Here is a 5,623-nt window from a genome sequence, read left to right as displayed (position 1 = left end):
CTCTCTCTCTCTCTCTCTCTCTCTCTCATGGCAGCCTTGCGCGTTCCTTCCTGAGGGTTCCCTGCAGCCCTGCACGTCCAGCTTGAATTTTATAATGGAAAATGATCCTTTGAGCCACACCGTAATGGATCAATGTCAAGGCCATGAATGTTTGATGGATGTTGCACAAACTGTCACACTTGAAGAAGACCCTACACACGACACGGAAGCCGCCAATGTCTCACCTGTTTGCAAGCCAAGAGCGAAGGCAACCTTCATGCTCACGAATAAGCGGATGGCTCAGATGGAGAGGGAAATGAAGGAGTGGAAAACAGAGATGGAAGGATGGTGGAAGGAGAAGGCCAACCTCCTTCAGATGGTCTTCAATGAAGGCGCACAGTGGAAGAAGGAGAAAGAGAGCCTTAACGCAGAAATAAAGACACTCAAAGAAGAAGTCTCAGCCCTCTAACAGGAGAACCCAAACGTCGAGATACGGGCACTCAAAAAAGATGTCTCAGCCCTTAAACAGGAGCTTGCTGATAGAGTAAGCAATGGACTAGAGGAAGGCGAATTTCAACCCTCGGTAATAGATGAAATCAAGGAAATTAAGGAACAGGTAAGGATGATCACCGAGGAAGAGAAACTGAGTGTGGCAAAGACATCATCATGGGCGGAGATGATAACAAGGACACAGAAAAAGGCAGACGAGGCTGAAAAATGGATTGAGGTCGCCAAGAAAGGGAAAGGTCAAGAAACTCCTTGTACACCGACGCTTATCAACATGACTCTCGAAGAGGAACAAAGAAGGCGGATGCGAACATTGCATGTGAGAGTGACCGGTCTCAAGGACATAAACAATGTAGAGAAAGAGGTCACAAGCCTTACATCCATGATGGGGATGGAGAAGCCTTTGCACACAAAGGCATGGAGGGTAGGTAAGAAAAGTGATGGCACGGGAGAGTCTTCAAAGGGGAGAGTTCTCATACTACGCTTCCCCTCGTTGGAAGAGAAGAAGGAATTCTTGAGGAAGAGGCCTACTCTCAAAAAGACAGGTATTTTCCTCGGCGATGATCTGACTCTCTCACAGCTCGCACATATGAGAGAGGTAATGCCAGAGATTACAGCGGCAAGGGAGAAGGGAAAGATAGCCTTCTACAGAGATGGATGGGTGGTGATTTTAGAGCGGCGTACTGCATGACGGTGCGAGACATATGGGACCACACTGAAGATGGCTACCTGGAATTGTAATGGGTCTATGAGATTGGACGTGGGTGCATTTGAGGAGAGTTTCAAAGACAAGGATATTGTGTTCTTCTCAGAGACTCATCAGGCCCTTGGACAGGTAATGCCACATGTGGTGGGATACAGATGGGAAACAGCTCACAGGACAAATGCGAGATCTGAGCATGGGAGTAGAGGCTCAGGAGGAGTAGCAGTGCTATTCAGAGAGAAACTACAACCATTACTGCATATTGTACGAAGAGATGATCATGCTAGATATATGTGGGTGAGACTGAGAGCTGACACAGGCAGGTTCCTATATATTGCCATATGTTACTTTCCTCCCAGTACATCAATGTATGCCGCATCCAGAGGGCAGTCGCCTTTCTCTATCCTAGATGATGACATTTGGGAGTTCTCTAGGGAGGGTGATATCATTCTCCTAGGGGACTTCAATGACCGAACGGGCAACTCGCAGACAGTCTTCTACGACACTTCAGATGAGATGCTTAGAGAGCTGGATGTGGGTGAGTTGGGACTTGACAGATGCTCATATGACAGAGAGCAAACGGAGTATGGGAGATACCTCATGGAAATGACGACTGCACATGGATTAGCCATACTTAATGGCTTACAGCGATTTCCTGGAGCAGCTGGTTTCACATGCTTTCCACATAGACATGGGGCCAGTATAGTGGATTATGTTATGACACAACCGAGCTTCGTCCCCTGCATTCAGGATTTCACAGTGGGAGCCAGGCCAATGGGCATAGCAGTAGATCATGCTCTCTTGACACTATCCATTAAATTTCAGTATAGTACAACCGAGACATCAGGAGGCAAGTCACACACCCGCTATACATTCACACCAGAGACTGATTTATTCAGAGGAGATCTGGGACCGTCTATTGCAAGGCACAGCTAGCACAAATGGTACATGCCTCTCAGTGGAGGAGTGCACCACTCTATTGACTGAGACACTGCATGGGGCTGCATCAGTGGCGTACCCACACACTCAGCCGGGCAAGAGACGACATTCTGGGAGCATGCCCCAAAATAGTTGGTATGATGAGGAGTGCAGAGAGATGAGAGCCCAGCTTCAGAAGGATCTTCTTTTAGGAGTCATCACTTACAGACAGTCTCGGATTGCTTTCCGACACCTTATGCGACGGAAGAAGCGAGCTTACCTAGCTCAGATGGAGCGAGACTTGTATCAAATGTTCTTGAGTAGGGACTCAGGAGAGGCATGGCGACTATTCCATGAACACTCCCCTCCCCCAGTGATTACTTCACTTGAGGTGTGGGGCCAATATGCGACATCATTATATACGGTTCCTGGACAGGAACCCCTTCCAGACCCTACCAAGCCTTGCCCAGCTACAAGCACTTTCTTTACACCTGAGATGGTACAAAGGGCCATCGACATGATGAAGACCGGGAAGGCATATGATCATGACGGTCTAGTAGCGGAGCACTTTATACATGCCAGGGATATGCTGATGGAGGTTCTCGCAGTGTTGTTCAATCGTGCCATGTGTGAGGGATTACCTGAGACTTGGAGGCTGTCTAATATTGTGCCTATCTTCAAGGCTGGTGACCCTACAGAGCCTGGGAACTACCGCACTATTATGGTTGGACACACATTGGCACGGTTGTATGCATCTATCCTGGAGCAACACTTGAGTAATTGGGCAAAGGGCGCGGGTGTACGAGCGAAGGGTCAAGCTGGCTTCAGGAGGGGTTTCTCCACTCTTGATCATATTCTGACACTCAGGGCCATCACTGAGGAGGGCAGAGCACATGGGAGACGGATCTATTGTAGCTTTGTGGATTTTCGTAAAGCATTTGACATGGTACCAAGAGCTCGATTGATGTGCAGATTACAGGAGATGGGGGTGCCCATAGAGGTGATTTGGGGGATTATGGCTTTGTACAGATCAGTGATGGGGCATGTACGCACTCCGGAAGGGGTATCTGATTTAATTCACTCTACTATTGGAGTGAAACAGGGCTGCCCATTGTCTCCTACGCTATTTGGTATGTATGTTGATGAGGTGTCTGATTACATCGACAGAGAGGGTGACAAAGGTGCACAGTTGGCAGGGACGTGGATCCCATTGTTGCTTTATGCTGATGATATTGTGTTGATATCTGATTCACCAGAAGGTATGCAACGACAGTTGGATGCACTACGCAGTTTTGCACAGGATAGTGGATTGTGTGTAAACCTAGGTAAAACCAAGGTTATGGTGTTTAACACCACACTGCAATGGGTCAGGAGATCAGTACCTACTTTCAAGTATGGTCAAGAGACTGTGGAGTATACAGATGCATACACTTACCTGGGGGTAGTCTTTACTGGGCCGAGATTTTCCTTGAAAAGAGCGGCAGAGACTAGACTAACCAGAGCTGGTGCAGCTCTGGGAGGAATGGAGAGGATGTGTTCGCAAGTTCAGTTCCAGGAACCCAGGACAAAGTTATGGCTCTTTGATACTCTGGTTGCCTCTACTATGTTATATGGGGTGCAGGTTTGGCGACCTTCTGTAGGCCAGGAGGGTTGGAGGCGTATGGAGAAGCCCCTGGTATCTATGATCTCTCGGCTGATTAGAGCCAAGGCTTCCGTACCGCATGATATCATTCGAGCGGAATTAGCTGCTCCCCCTATGGTGATTGAGGCACTTACTAGATCAGTCTCCTTTGTTCACAGTCTCTGGGATACTACCAGAGACAGATATGCCAAGGTGGCTCTAGAGTCCTCCAGACAATTAGCTCTTAATGGGGATACATCATGCTGGTATGCACAGATGGCATCATGGTTTCAGACACATGGTTTCACCATGGACAAGTTGCCTCCTTTTCAATACTCTCTACAGGCACCCTTGAGGTCTTTGACGCGGGTAGAGATTAATAGACTCATTCGTCAGGATCTGATTCAGCTGGACATGAGGAGGACATGGATAGAGCCGATACAGGAGTTGGGCACAAAGACGGCTTTCTATAGAGAGCATTTTCTCCACCTCACGGAGGATGGGTTTGTGATTCGACCTAGCTATATGGATAGGCATCTTTCTCATGGTATCCGATGTGCCTTTGGCCAGATACACACGTCCTCACATCAGCTCGAGATTGAGACTAGCAAATTCAGAGGGGCACCAGCATATAGCAGGATATGCCGCTTATGCCATCTAGAGCCAAAGATAGAGGTACACTACATATGTCATTGCACAGTGTACTATGAGATACGAGGCCGTTTTCATTGTCTATTCAAAGATGGTTTCGGGCCACTATCTAGGGTCATGAGTTATGAGGATCAGAGATGTCTTGGGCTATATCTACTTGAGCTACACAGGCATAGAGAAACTTTACTGAGGAGAGCTGAAGAGAGACAACCCTAGAGACAGATCACAGATTTCTTTACACTAGATACTGTACACCCAGAAGAACAGACAGAGGAGCAACCAACAGTGGAGAGGTCTACCCGCACTACGGGCATTCTAATAGACCGTGCATTGGAGCTAGGGAGATCTAGACGACCCCGATGGAGAAGAGGGGCTACACAGTTTCGAAGGAGGCTACAGCAAAGGATTCTAGCCATACTTTTTCGTCGTCAAGAGTGCAGATGAAGATGGATCTCTATGCAGATAGATTTCTACTTCCCTCCCAAATTGTCTACACATTGTATAGCTCAGTTCACACGATTCACGCCTTTCGCCTTTCACACCTATCCGCTTAGTTTAGGATTCCGCAGTATTTATATCTTGTTATCCCTAGTTTAATTTATTTTGTTAATCTGACTTGATATCAGATACACCGCATTGTAACTTCTTGGTCTCATAGGTCACTTTGGCCTTTTGAAGACGTTAATATAACATTTCATTTCATTTCTCTCTCAGTTGGGTACCCTCGGTGGATCACCATGGCAGATCTGGTAGCAGTGATGGATGGAGATGTATGGGGAGGCCTCTAGTCTCTATGATTTCTCGGATGATTCGGGCTAACGCCTCATTGCCACATGACATTATTCGAGCCAAGCTAGTTGCTTCTGCTCTCTGGTCGAGGCACTTACTAGATCAATATCCTTTATGCACGGTTTATGGGACCTCCCTAGAGACAGATATGCTTGGCTAGCCATTGAGTCCTCCAGACAGCTAGCATTGCAGGGTGATAAAGCATGTTGGTATGGGCAGATGACATCATGGTTTCAGTTACATGGGTTTAGCATGGACAGATTGCCTCTGTTCCAGTACTCCTTGGATGCACCCTCGCTATCTATCACACGGACAAAGATCGCTAGACTCATGTAGGATTTGATTCGTGATCTGATTCAGCTAGATACCACGAGCACATGGATACAGCCAATATAGGAGTTGGGCATGAAAATGGGTTTCTATAGAGAGCACCTTTTTCAACTCACGGAGGACGG

General features: G+C 47.5%; 1 pseudogene; it reads left to right on the top strand.

The window, feature by feature from the left end:
• The first annotated feature begins 3,693 nt into the window (after positions 1–3,693).
• On the top strand, positions 3,694–4,823 carry LOC147429130 (uncharacterized; annotated as a pseudogene).
• Positions 4,824–5,623: the final 800 nt, after the last annotated feature.

Source organism: Adiantum capillus-veneris, chromosome 22 (assembly GCF_014529385.1).
Source record: "Adiantum capillus-veneris isolate H3 chromosome 22, ASM1452938v2, whole genome shotgun sequence".
NCBI classification, from domain to species: domain Eukaryota; kingdom Viridiplantae; phylum Streptophyta; class Polypodiopsida; order Polypodiales; family Pteridaceae; genus Adiantum; species Adiantum capillus-veneris.
The sequence above is the reverse complement of the archived record's forward strand: the minus strand, read 5'-3'. Positions and strand labels throughout refer to the sequence as shown.